The sequence below is a fragment of the Panthera onca genome, chromosome A1 (assembly GCF_046562875.1).
Source record: "Panthera onca isolate mPanOnc1 chromosome A1, mPanOnc1 haplotype 2, whole genome shotgun sequence".
NCBI lineage: Eukaryota > Metazoa > Chordata > Mammalia > Carnivora > Felidae > Panthera > Panthera onca.
In genome coordinates this window covers 1,481,717-1,501,060 of record NC_138339.1, presented here as the reverse complement: position 1 = coordinate 1,501,060, position 19,344 = coordinate 1,481,717, and positions in this window count along the sequence as shown.

The window sequence follows — 19,344 nt, the reverse complement described above, 5'->3', positions numbered from 1 at the left end:
AAAGTTTATCATCTGGTCATGTTACTTAGGCACTCCCAGATTCTCATCTGTAAAATTGGGATTCTAACATCTGCCTTATGGGGTTGTTGCACAGATTCAGTAAGATGGATATAAAGCATTAAGAGAATGGCTTGGCATATATTAAAACAAGCCATTAAAAATATCAATGTTTACAGTACAGTATGCAATGACACAGAATTATAGTCCAGATAAAAATATTTTGCAAAGGACCATCTTTGGAATAGTCCCCTCAGTTTACTCCTTATAGATCTCAGTTTTAATCTGATTAAAATTCCTATATCAAAATTCATGTCAATCGATTCAAATAAACTTTCCAATACGGAGTCAATCACTGTTACATTCATCCCATCACAGTTTGATTTGACGCCCCTAACTGTGCACTCTTTTTTGTTCTTTATTTTCCTGCTTTCATATTCCAACAAATAACTTAGGAAAACCCTCTTTAGAAGTCAGGTAAGTAAAGAACGTCTCTGGGGTAGACGAGGTGTTCTTGGTTGTCCTCCATTATTAAACATGTGCAGCCCTCTGAGGAGAAGGCATTTCAGCTTAGGAACACTTTCATTTTTTTTTCACCACAACAAAACATCTAATTTCCTTTCAGTAAGAGTTTTTGCAAAAATAAGTGTTTCATCAAGGGACAAAGATAACAAGGGCCAGCTGACTCAACAGCTTCTCCCTCAAGATAAGCAGAGAACGCCTTTAGAGTCTTTGCGTCCGTATTATGCATTTGCCCTGATTCACCTGTCACGCTTCAACCTGAGTTATCTGGACAGTGTCGAGCAACTGGCCTGGGGGCTCCCCTCGGTGGTGACCGCTCACCCTTCGTCGTATCTTTCCGGCGCACCAAACCCAAAGTTCCTGGACAGTCTCTCATTTCACTTTCTTCAACGAGGATGAAGAACGTGTGAAATCTATTCACCTTCCCTGATAGCATTGAACTTTGGCTTCAGAGAAACGACAACTCACTTTTGAGTCAGGTCCATTCTTTCTCTTTTGAATAGTGCCTGGGAAGCTTGCTCACTATGGTGGCACACTTGGGTATCGCCAACGGCTCTAGGAAACCCTACACACAGCTGGCTGGAAGGCACAGAGCACCCATGGTCCCAGCTGTTCGTCGTACATAGGAAGCGGGTGTCTCCGGGCATCTTTGCAAGCTGGGCACACGAAGGTGACTGAGACAGCAGCTCTGCGGTTTCTTTGCTGTCCACGAGCTTTTACACTCATACGAACCCCGAAAACTGGAAACCACTGACTCCATCCGTAGAGCTCCTTCCCTTCTCTCGGGCAACACATTTAATTCACTCCTCTGCTGCATCTTTCTGACAAAGCACCAGGGGGGATCGTTGGATGAATGATGGACAATGTTTTCCATCCACCCAGGAGTCTAGGCAGTTAGAAGGCATCAGTCATTAGTTCATCGTGGTAGCAGCTAGGGCACCACAATTAGAAAGCAGATACCAGGGCTACCTGCCATGAGGATGACCGTGCTTCTGTGTATGGGTGTGGAGACGGAATGGGGGACCAGCACCCAGCCACTCGCCACCCCACCGGGGCCCATCTGCTGCTGACTCAAAATCAGATTAATGCACGCATGGTCTCAGATGTCAGATCGCACTGCAAGGTGAGCTTTGCAAACATCCTCCTCTACCTCGACCTCCAACTCCTGCTCCATTGGGTAAGAGAATCAGCTCTTGATTCTTTCAGGTATTTCCCCTAGCATTTAACTTTACATAGATATTTTAATGTTTGTTTGTTTGTTTGTTTAGAGACAGAGACAAAGAGAGCTGTCAGCATAGAGCCCGGCGTGGGGCTTGATTTCACAAATCGTGAGATCATGACCTGAGCCAAAATCAAGAGTTGGGCCCTTAACCGACTGAGCCCCCCCCAGTGGCCCCTAACTTTATGTTGTTAAATAATGCATTTATATCACTGCTTTCTGATTCTTTATTATTAGAAACTGTTGATTTTCTACCGTGCAAGATAAGGACTTAGCGGTCCTGTCCCCCAACCCAGCACATGAACACATGTTCACAACGACACAAAGTAGTCTGTGGTTTTCTTTCTTTGTACAGACTTTTGGTTTTCATATTTTTCTTCTACCTGTGCCTCATTTGCGCCCAGACTTCATTTGGAGCTCTCAAGACCTTCTCGGTGCGGGGACACATCAGGCTATGGACAGTCCTGTTTAAGGAGGAGCCGTCTGTGTCCCACCGCCCCGGACTGGAGGGGTCATGCCCCAAGGCCAGGTGTCTCCCTGGGGAGCTCTCCTTATCGCCCACCACACCGGGGACGTCCCCTACTCTCTCCTGGTCACACGGCGTGCTCTGGATCCCCATTGCAGCCTCCTGTCGGAAACACAAGGCCAGCAGCTTCAGGAGGAAAGAGCGAACGAGGGATCCTTTACTGAGACCGAATGCTTGAAAACAGTTTTGAAGCCTTTCACATTTGAAACACGGGGATACTTTGACATAACTGCATTCATGGGTGTCTCTAAGTTGCTGTTCTAACTGCAAGCAAGTCAGTTTGAGAACCACGAAGAACTCAGGGTTCCCCGGCCGGGTTGGTCAGTTTCCCAGAGAAGAGGGCCCCGAACTCGGCCAGCTTGGAGCCTGGAGAAGGGCCTGGGATGTCTCTTGTTCTCTGAGAGACCCCTGACCGCATCCTCAGTGCTGCCAGTGTCCCAGGGACAGGGACCACAGCCCTTCCAGGCGACCCCTCCAGCACGTGGCCTCCTGTTTTCTGCCGGCGTGTGTGTTCGGGGACAGGGCAGGCGCTTCTGTGCAGGGAGGGCATCTGTGCCTCTTCTCTTTGTGAGGTTCAAAGACTCCTACCATGCTCTCTGCACCTCAGCCTGAGATCGCGTCTTCCTGGTGGCCCTGGTTCTTCTGCAGTTGGTAGGGCCAGCCAGCCTCCCTTCCCCGGCTCTGCTCTCACGCCCCCCAGCCAGCCAGGTCAGCCCCACCTCCCACCTTCCCCTCTTGGTCACCCTCATAAGTTCATGCTGAGTTTGTCCTCAATTTTTTGAGAGCTCCGAGAAAGAGAGACGTAAGTGCATCTGTGCGAAGAGACCTGGTGGGCTGAAAACGCTGGTTCATGCCGGAAAACAAAAGGCACGTGTGCTTAAATTCATTGTGTCACTTTTCCATTGTGTCCTGACCAAATAAGCTGTCTATACATGGAGGCTCCGGACACACATGGGACAGTCTTGCTCCGCTGTGGACATCGACTCTCCTGTTTCACTTCTGATTTCCACACTGGTTCTCCCTCCCTGATTAGGATGAGGCTGCCCAGCAACCACACACACACACACACACACACGTGCGTGTAGACGCACACACGTGCACAAACATAGGTGCACATGCATAGTGCATACACGTGTGCACAGTCGAGCACACAGGGCACACGCACAGGTGCACACACACCCGTGCACACACATCTCCGAGGGGACCCCTGAAAGCCAGCACTTGTGATGCGTCCAAGGACCGAGGCCAAGAGAGCATCCAACCTCCTTCTCACACTAGGCACACTCGTCTGTCTTTAGGTCCCTTCAGAGAAGGTCTGTGTGTCTTAATTTCCTGTCGGAAACTCCTCACTGTCTCTCTCTGATTTTTCTCTGGGATTTGTCCCTTGCGCTCTCCTTTTCTCAGCGTGCGGTCCCCAGGTCTGCGGGGGTGTCCACGTCAGGGTCACCTGGATGCATGCTGCTGGCCTCAGGGGGCCCTGCTCTGCCGGCCCGGAGCGGGGACAGCGTGGCCGCCGAGGTCCGCATCATCCTTCTGTAGTCTCTGGCTCCCCCCGTAGACAGGCTCTGCTCCGTGCGCAGCGACGGCGACAGCTCAGCCACCGTCCCCTAACGGGCACCCGGACGAGGTCTGCTCCCTGTCACGCCCGACACACGGGCCCTCGTCACACGCTTCACGTGACTGACGCCACCTCTGACACTTCACACGCAGACTCTAAAGGGAAGTACGTGCCCTTCCTTTGACAGTGTCAAGAATTAGAATTACTTTTCATGGACTTGATTATTAAAATAACAAGTTAATTTCCAAACACATGAAAACGACCCCAATCGTTATATGGATGTTTAGTGAACGTTTTTACACGTGTATCAAATAAACTCATCACGTTAAATATTAATTCGCCAGTGATACGTGGCACCCTGTGGTCTCCCAACGCACCTCGTAAGTCCTGAATTCTCTTTTGTTTGTACGTAAATATATTACGCACACAACCATGCACACACATTTTCCCCTTTACATTAGAATATGAAGAAATCAGCCCAGATGTCCGAGAGTTTTGTAACCTTGAGTTTTCAAATTCCCAATTAATTTCTAATTGCTCTAACTGATGTCTTCTCTGCCCCCCGCCCCGCCAACCGCAAATAATCTATCCATTTAAGACATCCTTAGAGAAGACGAACGGACGGTGTCCATCTGGATGATCATTCCCCTACGGGAGCCCGGAGGGGCAGGGAACGTGGTGTTTCCCCACAGCCACTGGGCCTTCTGCCCCAGCGTGTGGTTTAGGTTTGGTGCGGGGAAGGTGCCCAAACCCAGCAGGGCCCACCCACCAGCTTTTCGTTCCCCAGACTAGAACTTCAAAGACACAGAAAACAGAAAACCAAATTCTTCCTAAAACCACTTTTTAACCAATTTCAATGTTATAGTATTTATTTACTCACAGTCTGTTTATTGCCTCAAGGTTTAAGCGACCGTTGGTGTGAATGAGGTCTGTAAGTGAGCAACGACTATTTTCTGGGGTACCGATTTTCTAACGTGGGTAAATTTGTTATTGTGGCAGATCCTCGGACGATCCACACTAAATACTAGTTTTTAAGATAGGAAACGATGAAATAGAAGGATGGGCTTTTTAAAAAATAAGTTTCATTGCCTCCAAATAACTTTAAAACCTATATTTCTTTCCTTGAATCCTAAAAAAATAAAAGCAAACCAAAGCATAAGACATTTCAACTAAATACAAAACAAAGGGAGGGGCCCGCGTTAGGGGATGTTTGATATTTGAGTAAGTTACCAAGGGGAGGGGGCTGAACTGTCTGAGGCACTAAGGAAAAAACCCAATGACACCGGTTCCGCCAGCTGGACATAGGTATGATCCACGGGGGGAAGGTGTGGCGGGGGCACAGGCAGGCCCGCTGGTGAGGGGGTGTGTCTGCGGTCAGGGAAAATGCTGAGACCAAGCATTGCGCTCAAGTCCCCGGCTGTCACAAGGACACGGCCAGTGCCCTCACGGTGCTGTCCGCACAGCTCGGCACCGGCCTCGTTCATCCTCTCCCTGCGCCCCGTCTGTCTCCCCATCTTGCTTGTTTATTTCTTTATCTGTCACCCCGGAAAGGCGGCGTTGAAACGAATCTGAGAAGAAACTTTTCGGCTGGACGGCAAGCAGAAGAGGGTTAGACGGGCAGCAGTCCCAGCCCACCTGGGAGCAGGACCCAGGAGACCTGGAGGCGGGGCCCATCCTTGTCCTCCGTCTCACACAAGGGGTCCGTGTGCCTGGACCGCGAGCACATTCTGACCTGCAGCCGGGGCTTGGATAGGAGTGACATGAGCCTTTTGTTTGTATGTTCCACGCAGGATGAATTCAAGCGCTGAATGCGAGGGTGAGTTAGGAAGATTTCCGGATGATCAATCAACAGACCCAGAGAGAGAAGAGCACGCATTCGTATCTGGACGACCGTCTCCCTTTGTGGAGGCTTCTGAAGACGCTGGCACGGGAGCCTGACTCGCCAACACACACACGCTGGCACGGGCATCCTTTGGCATAGTTTACAATGGTCTCGGTTTTCAAATGAGGTGGTCAGCCCCATTTTCCCATTTCCCTGATGCTTAGCTACTGCCACGGAACATTTGGGCAGCCCTCACCTCGGAAAACCCCATAGAACCAGCTCTACACAGCTGCAGGAGGGCATAACACTTATTCCTAAGTCACCTCCCTCTTCCTCCGAGCTTCTCGGATGGTCACCTACTGTGCCCATTTTGCACCGATGGTGCACTCCTGTGCCCCTACACTGCACAAGTCCGTGTGTATCGCTGGACGGCCCTGGCCCCTCCGGGAATGATGCCGCTGTGGTTAAAGCCAGCTGTGGGCACACACGTTGGCCACAGTGCTGACCTCTTTCAACACATCCTGTGTGTGGTCTCCAACAGGGCTCATGGATCTGGGGCATCATGGGCGATGCTAAGGCTGGCTTCTTCTCTGTCCTACTCGACGCCCCTTTGGTCTCTGGGTCCTCTTCAGAGACTGAAAGGAGGCTAACACAGCGACTGATGCATCTGACTTTTTAATTCCCCTCTGGAGCATCTTTTTCTTCAACAGATGTTCTCAAAATAATTAAGTGATGGATAGCATGCATTATTGAAAATGCTGGATGCCTCCCTAATGCTCTCCACATTTGTATATCTGTCAGCACAGAATTGAGTACTCAGAAATGTTGTGCTATTTATTTTGCAAATTACCAAACATTCACTCTGGCCAAGGAGGAGAGGAAGGGAGAATGGCCAGCAAGCTCTCTGGTTCCTACAATCGCCCCACCCACCACGTCAGCAGGAATCATGGGTTCCCATACGATCTGCGAACACAAAACTCTTTAAAAAACCATATCCGGCTGATCACCCAGCCCTGAATAATTCTTGGAATTGGGGCCATCTCTTTATTTAATTTTGGAATTTCAGAAACTTCACATTCTATGTTGATAACCTTTGTCCAACATTAACTAACTCTTGGAATGGGAAATCGCCTTTTATATTTAGTTATTTTGTAATTACCTGGATCTATTCTGTCCCTAAGATGTTCAAGTCGGGGTGACCTACACACTGACTCCAGCTTTTCAACTTGCTTGGGGCCAGTATCGCATTCCTGAGCTGCTTGGTCTTGCTTTGGACCAATGCACAGGAAGGACCTCAACCCGTACCCACATCTCCAACATGGTGGGCGTGGAAACGATTCTAAGAAATATATGGGTCTCAGCTATGGAAATAAATTTCCAATTTTCATATATGGATTGTTATCTCCTTTTAGAGTACATTTCTGGGTGTAATTGGAATTCGCTTCTGGAAAACTTTTGAACTTGGGGCTTTGGTGGCCCATATCTTCACTTACATCTCAGATCTGTTTGTGAAAGCTTGTTAGGTCCTGCTGTGGGGTCACAAGTGATTGGAAGTGTCACTGAGAGAAGGTGTTTGCAGGAAGGTAGGCACTGTCAGGTCTGAGTGCTGTTCAGATTCACGAACGTTTTCCTAAAGGAAAACGCATTGATGCAGAATGCCTTGATCTTGAAGGTAAAGAATTCATTTTTCCCAATGAATGGAGCACTTACCTGGTTCCAGGTGCTGTGGACAAAGCCACGAGTGTGACAAAGGAGGTCCGGTTTCCACAGAACTTCCACGGATGGAGACAGGTAGTGAACAGAGACACAAAGTATAATTTTGGGTCCCGATTAAGGCATTTGGGGGTATGTTCACAACTTTGCACATATGGATTTGTCATTTCATAATGGTCGTAACCTCAGGTGTTCGAGGCCCACTGGTTATCCACCCTGGCCCCTGGAGTCCACGGAATGTTTGGGGTGGTCATCTTCTAGACCGTCCTCAGGGCCTCTGGCTTAGTTATGTACAATGTTCTGCAGGTGACACACGGCAGGCACGAAAATGCCCTCGCTTGTCACCTTCTGGTTTTTTCATTTTTGTAAATGTTTGTTTGTTTTTGAAAGAAAGACAGAGCATGAGTGGAAGAGGGCAGAGAGAGAGAGAAGGAGACACAGAATCCGAAGCAGCTCCAGGCTCCAAGCTATCAGCACAGAGCCCGACGTGGGGCTCAAACCAAGGACCACAAGATCATGACCTGAGCCGAAGTCAGATGTTTAACCAACTGAGCTGTCCAGGCACCCCCTTTTTAAATTTTTTAATGTTTATTTATTTTTGAGAGAGTCACTTTTCACCTTCTGGGCTCACAACGCAGCCTCAGTGAGGAAGGACCAGCCTTGTGCCAGATTCTGGCACGTGATTCATGGACGGCTGTCCAGCTCCCAGCTACATAGCATCAGTTAGGGCCCACTAGTTTGGGTGGGATATAAAAGAAGGAGGAGGAGGAGGAGGACAAGAAGTGTTGGGAGGAGGAGGAGAAGAATTTAAAATACAAAAGAAAGAAGAGTAGTATGCATTTGATGTTAAATGATATTTTGGGTACTATAGAAATTTTTGACAAATGATGAAAAATCACCATCTAACACTATGTGGCTTTAAGAGATTTGGGATGTTAAAATAAGGAACGTTTTTATTCTGGACTGGGCCATCATGTCACAAAAGTGGCATAGTCAATCAATATCCTTTTAAATAGGAGGTACAAACTAGTTTTTAAGATGCTGATACCCCCAAGAATCATAAAAGAAATTCTTTTGGAGAAAAATGAATGATTTCAGATCTTCTTCTGGGAATGCATGTAATTTTCCCTTTTCTTGTCACTGAAATCTCTGGGCTTTATATATGAAACAAATACACAAAGAATCCGAAAGGTGGAGAGAGGAGAGAGGCCTGGGGTGCGATGCCATGGTGGGGAGTTCTCTGGATTTCGTTCTGCCTCATATACCCCAGACTCAGAGCTGAAGGAGCCAGCAGCACAGGAATACCCACAGGGGCAAAAAAAGTCCAACAAAAGTCTTCTCCCTCTGGTCAAGGGATGAGGAAAAGAGCAGCCCGGCAGGACAGTCCACTTTACACAGTAGCCTCTCTACCCAAGCCCAGTACCATGTAAGACTGTGGTCCCACTGGACGCACACCAGCCCTACTGGATGCACACCAGCCAGGGCCAAGTGGGGAGTCTGCATTTCCACCCTATGAGGCTGTGATGAGAACCCCAATACCCCTGCCAGGCGTCGGCAGAGAAAGCTGAGCAGGGGGGCAGAGAGATTCCCATGGCTGTCGGTGGTAATCAGGGTGTGTGCCTCCCCTTTCTACTGGGGTGGTGTCAGGGGATGCCTAGTGGAGGTTCGGGAGTTTTGTCCCTGCCCGGCAGGCCACCCCAACATGATGGCACTGGAAGCCACATGGGAGCCAGAATGCCCATCCCACCTGGCAGTACTGGGGACCCCCTTTAAACATCAGTGAGGACACTGGGCTCTCTCCTCACCGTCCCCTGCTGCACTGGTGCCAGAGAAAGCTAAGTCAGCGGTGTGCATAAGGTCCTCAGTCTCCTAACATGATACGAAAATGTAGAGGTTTTAGTTAAAAATCACTCATCTGGGGCACCTGGGTAGCTCTTAATTTCGGCTTGAGCATACGCCCCTTGGTTTTGGCTTAGGTCGTGATCTCACTGTTCATGGGATCGAGCCCCCTGTCAGGCTCTGCACTGAGAGTGGAGCCTGCTTGGGATTCTCTCTCTTTCCCTCTCTCTGCCCTTCCCCTGCTCTCACTCTCTCTCTGTCTCTCTCTAGAGGTAAATAAATAATTTTTTTTAAATCACTCATCACACCACACACCACGAAGATCTTAAACTGAATGGGAAAGGAGTGATTAGTAGATGCCAGTGCTGAGGTGAGGAAGAAATGGCATCCCTTGATAAGATTTCAAAACAGCCATGATCAAAGTGCTTCCGTGAACAATATGAACACTATCGAAATAAAAAACAAAATTGGGGGGAGGGCGCCTGGGTGGCTCAGTCGGTTAAGCGTCCGACTTAGACTCAGGTCATGATCTCGCAGTTTGTGGGTTCGAGCCCCACGTCGGGCTCTGTGCCGACAGCTCAGAGCCTGGAGCCTGCTTCGGATTCTGTCTCCCTCTCTCTCTGACCCTCTCCCGCTCACACTCTGTCTCTCTCTCTCTCTCTGACCCTCTCCCGCTCACACTCTGTCTCTCTCTCTCTCTCTCTCTCTCTCTCTCAAAATTAAACATTAAAAAAAGAAGAAGAAAATGGAAACTCTCAGAAAAATAAAAAGAGAAAATATAAGAAAGACCAGATGGAAATCTTGGAACTAAACGTAAAACGACTTTAATGAAAAAAAAATCAATGTCTGTACTTGAAACCAACATGGAGGGAACAGAGTTAGCCAGCTTGAAGATGGAATGCTGGGAATGACTCACTTTCAACCACGGAGAGAAAATGGAATCGTCACCAGACTGTCGGGGCCTGAGGGACACGGGGGAATACACCACTCCACTGCAGTCACACAGGCAACCGGAAAGCACGCTCGGAGATAATGGCTGGATGTTTCCCAAACACGGCAAAAGCATAACCCTAAATTCGCAAGAAGCTGAGCAACACTGCTTCAGAGTAAAACGGCCAGCCGGGTAAAATCCTCCCGATTTACCCAAAACACATCATTGCCAACCTTCTGGAAAGTAAGGCCGTGGAAAGCTCTGAAAGAGAAGAGATGGAAACAACACCCTCCCTACAGGAAAAGAATGATCTGGATGATAACAGACTTCTGGGCGGGAAGTGTGGAGGCTGGCACGGGTGCTATGACCTCCTCTGGTCACTGTAAGGAAGCAGCTATAGCTCCATAATCCCAACCACTTGAGTAAGTCCTTGAGGAATGAAGGGTGTATCAAGATCCTCTCAGATGAAAGAAAAATTTAAAAAAAAAAAAAAGTTCTGCCAGCTGATGTGCTCTGGAAGAATGGCTAAAGATATCATTTTAAACAGAAAGAAAATGACAAAAGAAAGACTCTTAGAATGTCAGAAACAAAGAAGGATCAGAAAGAGTAAAAGTATGGACAAATACATTTTCTTCTCCTCTTGAGTTTTCCCAATTATTTTTGAGGATTAAACAAAACTTTTAATGCTGCCTGATTTTATTCTAGATATATGTAGAGGGGATACTTAAAACAATTATATTACAGACAAGGAGGGTAAAGTGGCATAGAAAGAGGTAAGTTTCCACGCTTCACTTGAATTGATGGAATGTCACAAATAGATTGCAATCTGGGGCGCCTGGGTGGCTCAGTTGGTTAAGCGTCCAACTTCAGCTCAGGTCATGATCTAGCAGTTCGTGAGTTCAAGCCCAATGCTGGGCTCTGTGCTGACAGCTCAGAGGCCGGAGTCTGCTTCAGATTCTGTATCTCCCTCTCTGTCCTGTCCCCGCTCGTGCTCTCTCTCTCAAAAATAAACAAATGTTAAAAAAAATTTCTAAACAAAATAGATGCTGATAGGTTATGTATGTGTGATGTAACACCTAAAACACCGACAATAAAGGCTAAACAAAGAGATTCACTAAAAACACTGTATATATAGCAAAACTGAATTCTAAAAAATTTTTTGATGTTTATTTTTGTGAGAGAGAGAGACAGGGCGTGAGCAGAGAAGGGGCAGAGAGAGAGGGAGACACAGAATCAGAAGCAGGCTTCAGGCTCCGAACTGTCAGCCAAGAGCCCAATGTGGGGCTTAAACCCACAAACCTGGAGATCATGACCTGAGCTGAAGTAAGACACTTAACTGACTGAGCCACCCAGGTGCCCCTAAAATAATGTTTAAGTAATCCATAGGAAAGCAGAAAAAAGAAAGAGAAAAGTGAAAAACAGAGAGAATAAAATGGCAGCATGAATCCCTAACACAATAACAAACACATTAAATGTAGATGATCTAAATATATCAGTTAAAAGGCAGAGATTAGCAGAGTGGATTTAGAAAAAAGAAAACTGAGTCAAGTCTATGCTGAGTACAAGAAACTCAGTTCAGACACAACAAAGGAGGCAGCTTTCAGGTAAAAGGATGGTTTAATGCAATATCTATCAGAGACCTAGCAAGGTTTTTGTAGATGTAGAGAATAGTGTTCAAAAATTATATGGAAAAAAAAAGGAACAAGAAGAGGGTTTTTTTTCTTTTTTAATGAAAAAGGAGAAATTTGGAGGAACCAGTCCAACTGATTTCCAGACTTCTTAGAGCTCCATTAACCCAGACTGGGTATATTGGTGGATGGGCAGTCCCATAGATTAATGGAACAAAATAGAAAACCTAGAAACTGACCCACACTGATATGCACAACTTATTTTTGATAAAAGCACAAAAGTAATCCAATGTACAAAGGCAAGTCTTTCGACAAATGATGCTAGGTACAACTGGACATCTGTAGGCAGAAGGACTAACCCTGACCTAAACCTCAAACTTGATATGAAAATTAAATCAAAATATATCAGACTTGAATATAAAATGTTAAATTTTACAACTTTAGGGAAAAAAAACATCAGAAAATCTTTAGAATCTATGGCTAAGCAAATACATCCTAAAACATGATTCATAAAAGGTAAAATTGGTAAATAAGACTTTATCAAAATTAAAAACCTTAACTCTGTGAAAAAAACTCCCTTAACTGAATGAAAAGACAGGCTGGGAGAATTTATGTGCAAATGTGGTAGCCGCCAAAACTAAGTATCTGAATTGTATAAAGAGCTCTCACCACTTAATGTTGAAAAAAAATAGTAATCCGAGTAGAAAATGGGAAAAAGACATGAACAAACATTTCACCAAGGAAGGTATACAGATCAAAAATGAACACCTAAAATTATATTCAACATCATTACCAATTGGGCAGATGCAAACTGCAATCATAATGAGACATCATTGCACACCTATCAGAAATGCTAAAATTAAAAAAATACCGACACCACCAAGTGCTGGCAAGGATGCAGAAAAGCTAGGTCCCTCATATATTGCTGGTGAGAATGTAAAGGGTGTAGTCATTCTGAAGACTGCTTTGTTGTTTCTTTCTTTTTTTTAATGTTTATTTTTGAGAGAGAGACAGAGCATAAGTGGTGAAGGAGCAGAGAGAGAGAGGGAGACACAGAATCCGAAGCAGGCTCCAGGCTCTGAGCTATCAGTACAGAGCCCGATGCAGGACTCAAACTCATGAGCAGTGAGATAGATCATGACCTGAGCTGAAGTCAGACGTTTAACTGACTGAGCCTCCCGGGCACCCCCTCCCCCGACTTTGTTTTTAAGTTTATTTGAGAGAGAGAGAGAGAGAGAGAGAGAGAGAGCATGAGCCAGGGAGGGGCAGAGAGAGGGAGACACAGAATCCGAAGCAGGCTCCAGGCTCCGAGCTGTCAGCACAGAGCCCGATGCAGAGTCGAATCCATGAACCGTGAGATCATGACCTGAGCCAAAGTCGGATGCTTAACCAACTGAGCCACCCAGGTGCCCGGGTTTTGTTGTTTCTTAAAGGACAAAGCACGCAAATACCATTTGAGCACTTGTACTACTGGATAATTATCTCAGAGAAAGAAAAACTTCCGTTCCCGGGAGCTTTCAGCATAATGCCCGGAACTAGAAACAGGTTCATGTCCTTCAGCGAGTAAATGGTTAAACAAACTGGCAACTCCACACTGTGGGATATGACTCAGCAGTGGAAAGCATGCGGTCCTGATAACACACAGCAATCTGGATGAGTCTTCAGAGGGTTCCCCTAGCAAAAAATATAATTCTCAAGATTACGTACTGCATGGTTCCAGGTATGAAGCATTCTTGAAATGTTCAGTGATGCAAAAAGGGAGAATGGGTTAGTGGTTGCCAGGGACTAAGGTGGGGGGAGCGGCGGGGGAGGGAAACGACACGGGCCCTCCCACTGCAGGAGTTGCTCTGGCTCTCGACTGTCCGCCTCAGGCTCCTCGCCGTGACGGGGAACTACGGTCTCGCCAGATATCACTGTGGGGGAAACCGGAGTAGGTGACATCGCTCTTCACTTTCTTACCGCTTCTGAATCTCTATCTCCAAATCATCAAAGTAATTTAAAAAGAACCACATTAAAGTTTGAGCGGTTTCCTGACTTTGAAAGAATGTAGAATTGAGTAAGTATTCACACTTTTATTTTATATATATGGTATATAAATCTATGTATATATCTTTATAGAAATGTTTACAGGTATATAAATACCTATGTGCATAGGGAGTATGTGTCTGTATACATGGATCCATAAATTTATATCCATATACATCAAGGAGACGCGTGCAACAAGGCATATGGAAAGTATTATGTGTTTATTTTAATCAGAATATGAAATAAATACAAGCTTCTTAAGCCAAAAGTGCTGTGAGCACCATACAGTTAGTCCCCATTCTCGACTCAGTTACTTTTTGTATTGATGTTGTCTTCAAAACATGTCCCGTTCACCTGGAAGGATGCTGAGCAGATAAGGACATCCAAGACTGGGTCTGGAAGACCGGCCACGCTGTTGTCGGGAGCTCCCAAAGGCGGGAGAACTTAAGACCGGTGGACATAGGTAGGGGTGAGGCAGGAGACCTGCTCCTTCTTTGTTCATGTTTGGGGTGCGAGGAAGGAGGAGGCAGGAAGGAGCACAAGGAGGGAGGAGGCTGGCTGGAAGGAGCATGCGGAGGAAGGAGGGAGGAAGGAGCATGAAAAGGGAGGGGGCAGGAAGGAGCAGGAGGAGGAAGGAGGGAGGAAGGAGCATGAAAAGGGAGGGGGCAGGAAGGAGCAGGAGGAGGGAGGCGGCCGGAAGGGGCAGTGCCCGAGGGGACAGACAGTGTGGAGGGGGGGAGGGAAGGACCCAGTTCCCGTGTGGTTTTCACCGGCTCCAGCGGGTACTGGGGACATCGGTTGCCTCATGGACGGGCTGTGCTCCCTGCCCAGGAGCACTGCTCTCACGTTAGGGTGCTGGAAGAAGCCGTGCAGGGGCCGCCCTGCATTCTGTCCTCCGAGCGGCGCCAGGCCCTCCCGGGACCTCAGCTCTGGCTCCCGCAAGCCAAGTCCTCACCCAGTGTTGGGGCCCCGACACCCTGTACACGGTGGGGCGGTCTCGCCGGGACATATGTCTACAAATGGAGAGGAAAAGTCTTGCTTGCTTGCACTTGGTCGTATCCGGAAACACATTCCAGGTGCTGCAGGCTGCGGGCACGTTGCCTCTTTTCTCGCGCTGAAAAGTGACTTGGGGGGGGGGGGGGGCACAGGTCTCCTCTCCGGGACCCGCCCGTGCCTGGTTCCCCCGAGCACTTCGAGTCGCCCTGCCTCCCTGGGCCCCGTCTAGACTGGGGTGCTTGAGCGTAAGGGTCACACTGCTTGTTGGTCGCTTGTTTGAGGTCGCGTTGATCTCTTCAGCCCCCAGCACGGGGGCGGGAACTTAGCAGCTGCACCCACGTGTGTGCAGTGACTAGTCCAGCTGTGTGCGATGGCACTGAAGACACACGCAGCACGCACACGGGGCTGGAGGCGAGCCCCGCGTCATCCCCAGAGTCCCGGCAGCACCTCTGGGTTGGTTCTAGAGTAAGGTGAGCCGGCAGGTGCAGGCGGCGTGTTAGGAGCCCGCGAGGACCTGCACGGCCGGCTGTTGGGTTGGCTGCACCCGGCACATCTGTGGACACACGCACGTAGCCTTCTCCGAGTGTCTCACGAGACCCCCGTGAGCACAGCCAGGTGTTGGCGGGCTGGCCACTCCGAGTGGGGAGATGAGCCCTTGGGGAGAACGGAGTGCCCGGAGTTTGCACGCTGCAGCTCCGTGGCTCCGGGGGGACCCTGTCCCCGTTCGCTTCAGTATTCTCGCCAACGCCTTCCACCCAGATGCGGCCGCCCTCTGCGAAATCGAGCTAAATCTAACCTCTCGCCGTAACCGGCTCAACACTCGGCACGCGTTTTAATCCTCAGCCAACGATGACCAGCATCAGAGCGATGCTAAGTGACACCTCGGTTCCAGTTGGCACAGACCTCAGAAGGCAAGGGTTGCTGAGAAAGCTGGGGTGCTGTTCTGAGCGATTTCAACATTTCACGGTCATTACGGCCATTACAGAGACGGCCATGAACGGACCCAGGCCCCCTAATTCGAAAGGTTCTCTGCGGAAAAGCACCAAACCACAGGCGTGGGCTGGAGATTCAGTTGAGTGTCTTACTCTCGAACGAAACATATTTTTGCACGTTCCAGTGAGGTGGAAAGGCTTCAGCTAGTCCGTTCCCATGTGCATTAGGAATTCTCAAAATTTGGATCCTTGAAAATAATTGCCCTGAACTTACCAACCCTGCCCCCCCGCCCCCGCAAATTATAGTTTAGGATTCCTGGGGGGCGGCCAGGACCCTGCATTTCAAAACGGTCCCCAGGGTTTTGATGCTGGTGGCTGAACTGAGAGCAGGACTCCCAGAGGCCGTCTCGCTGTGGACGGGAGACCTTCTAGAAGCGTCAGCTTTTCTCCCTGGCAGTGGGCAGCATCCCTGGAGACCCAAAGCCGTGTCCAGTTGGCCCGTCTTTCAGGCCTGGCTCGCTAGTGCAAAAGTGGCACATCACCCCTTCCCCCACTGACGCTTGCGGGGTGGTGCACGCGAGGGCTGGAATCACACTTTGTCGCCGGCCGGGGCCAGCGCCTCTCGCCGGGACTTCAGCTCATCGGGAAACCAATGTTCCGCCACTTTGTGTCTTCCTGTGATGTTCGGCTAATGTGACATTTCTAGTTTCCCCCCAAAATGCTTGGCCCTGGTCCTTGTTAAACTGGTACATCTGCTCTTTTGACTTCGGGAACCGGGCAGAGCCCAGGCAGCTGTGAAAACGACACACGGAGCTTTGAAACTTCACAGGCTCCCGACCAAACGCAGTTCGCTCTGAGAATTGAGGGGTGTCTGTGGCGTCGATGGGGAACACGCGGCCACTGAGGCGGGCGGGCGGTGGCCTCCTGTCTCTGTCGTGTAAAGACACAGAGCGCTGGCCTGCAGGTGTGGAGACCTTGGCGCGGTCCCGGGCTCTGGGGTCCCCCCCCGGGGGTGCGGGGGAAGAGAGGGCTCTGGGTGGGCTCGGCAGGGCTGTGCTACATCGCTGGAAAAGGAGTCCCACACGCTCCTCTGCCCCTGTTATAACCGGCACCGCTCAGGGGGTCGAGAACTGGGGTCACCGACGACGGCTGCCGGCCCCATGGGGTCAAGGCGGCTCACTGGGGCTAAGTGGGCAGGTTGTCCCCAAATTTGCTTCTCTCCGAGCAAGTGGTGGCCTCCTGGCCAGCAGACTTAGAAACTGGTTCTCCAAGAGCCTTTGCCAGATGGCCCGCTGTTTGTTCCTTCTGGTTTACCTGGTGTCAGGGCTCCGTCTGCAACCCCGGGTGGTTTTACTCAATCCCCTCGCTCACCTCCCAGCTGTAGCCGCCTGGAGCAGATCCCTGACGGTGACCCGAGTGGAGCGAGGCTGGTTTCGGGTACTTCCTGGAGCGCTGGGGTGAAGCCGTTTCTTCAGCCCTGAGATGGGCTTCTGTCCTTTTCTGTTCACGAGGATGACATGACCATCACCACCCCCTTCATTTACCTGGATTCTTTGTCAGAACTCATTAAGTTCGTGTTAGTGAACATCGAACACAGGAGAGAAACGTGCACACACCATTCTTCCCCGCCTTCCAGGGCGGCAGTGCGTCCCCGAAGAATAACACTCAAGATGGGCGTTCGCTCACGCCCCTGGCCGGCTCTCCCCCAGCTGAGCTACCTCCATGACCTAGAGACCAGGCCCCGGCCCCTTGCACCAGCCTCCTGTGAGCGCGGACCCCGCAGCCTGGGGTCCGCATTCTGGACCAGGAGCACCGACACCTGCAGAACAGGGCCCGCACCCCCAAGACTCAGGAGTCCGAGAGTCTGCATCCGGAGTGTGTCCGTGCATCTCTGCACCGGGCCTGCAGTGTGGACCCGCGGTTACTTGGGGTTCACAGACCGGAAGGTCGGCTGACTTTGAGCCTTTGGAATGACCGGCAGAAGCCAACAGGTACAAGATTCATGGAAAAAAGAGGGCTGTGTCCCCGTGAAAAGGACAAAGGCAAATCCCAGGCTGGGACCTGACCTTGGCCAAGCCCCAGGTGAGCAGATGCCCCACTCAAGCTGCAGCAAAAGCTGGTCCTTGCTTTGTGGTGTTCCTCCTCCTGGGATCTCAGCGTGGACACTGGAAGGAAGGTTCACCACACTCTAATTTTGATCTTATATAAGACTACCTGTTTCAAAAGAAGCAGAAAGTACGAGGGTGTCTTCTGTCTCTCTCTCCATAGCACGAATGAATCTTTCTCCTAAAGGTATCTAACAAAGTCATCTCCCAGCACATGGTGGGGGTAAAATAGGCTGAGGGCCTGTGTCTGGATTTTCTCTCTTTGGTGGGGAATCCCTCCCGCTTCGTCCGGCTCCTTCAGGAACTGGGTGCCTCTGTCTTTGCACAAACCATGCACACTTCTGACGATTGTCTATCGCTGTCTTTTCACCTACAACCTCCTTTTGCAAAAGCTAAAGACGTGGAAACTAGTTGAGAAGGCTTTCTGAGCACCAGATACTTCTTACAAAATGTGCCGATGACTTCTGTGTGGATGAATCCCGGACATATGGCCTACGTTTCCCTTCAGATGCACGTGGCTTCAGAAACGTGGGGGAAGGGGCTTGGCAAAGTGCCCCCGGAGCCCTCGTCCAGACCCGAATGTGCGACTCATTTGCCAAAATCTAGACATGCCTTGGTTTTCCCACCACTTTTTCCCCAAGTCATTGCCGCGGTGTGTTAGAGCCGGTCCTTCCGAACCCACGGTAGACACAGGTGAGCACACATACTCATCAGTTTCGACACCTGGGCATTTTTTACAGCCACGTTGGTTTAAAGGCTGGGATCCAAGGAGTACAGAGAAGCTTCACAAAGCACAGCATCACCAGAACCAAGGGATGCAGAACGTGGGCATTCCAGAACACGTCTTTCCTCTTTCTCTCTCTCTCTCTCTCTCTCTCTCTCTCTCTCTCTCTTTTGATAGAAGCCATTTAGAGACGTGGCGACTTTTGTTAGGATGCGGTTCTCAACCCTGGCCGCCAGAGTCCTTGTAGCAAACCCCAGCTAGCCTCAGGCAGCCGTCCCGGCCAGGACCTGGGGCTTTGCCAGCATGGTCCTTACAACGCGCTCTCCGGATTATTCCGGATTCTTATGTTCACGAGCAGCCAGGTTTGAGAACTGGTTGGGAAGTTATCACGAACACAGGACGCAGTGGCCCTGTTTGCCTTGGGTCACAGGAAGGTTATTTTGTAGCATTAAGGGCTCCGTTCAAAAAGAAGTCCAGTATGAAGCTGGCAGCCCAGCGGCCAGCCTCTTCTTTCTTTGGGCTAAAAGCGCAGGAATTGGGGAAGCCCGGGACGTGATGAAAAGAGCGCAGGGAGACCTGTGGGGATTTCTTCTGCAGGCTCAGGGATGTTCCTCCGGAGGGGGTGCCCGGGGGCAGGACCAGGACGGGGTCGGGGTTGCTCCTGTGGCTGTGGGCCTGACAACCATTACTCTTGCCTCCGTATCTATGAAAAACGTGTGTAGGTTTCACTTTGCACGCGCCTTTCTTGACCAGAGGGGTCCAGGCCTTGCCTCCTGCCACTGCCCAAGGCACACACAGCGTCCCCCT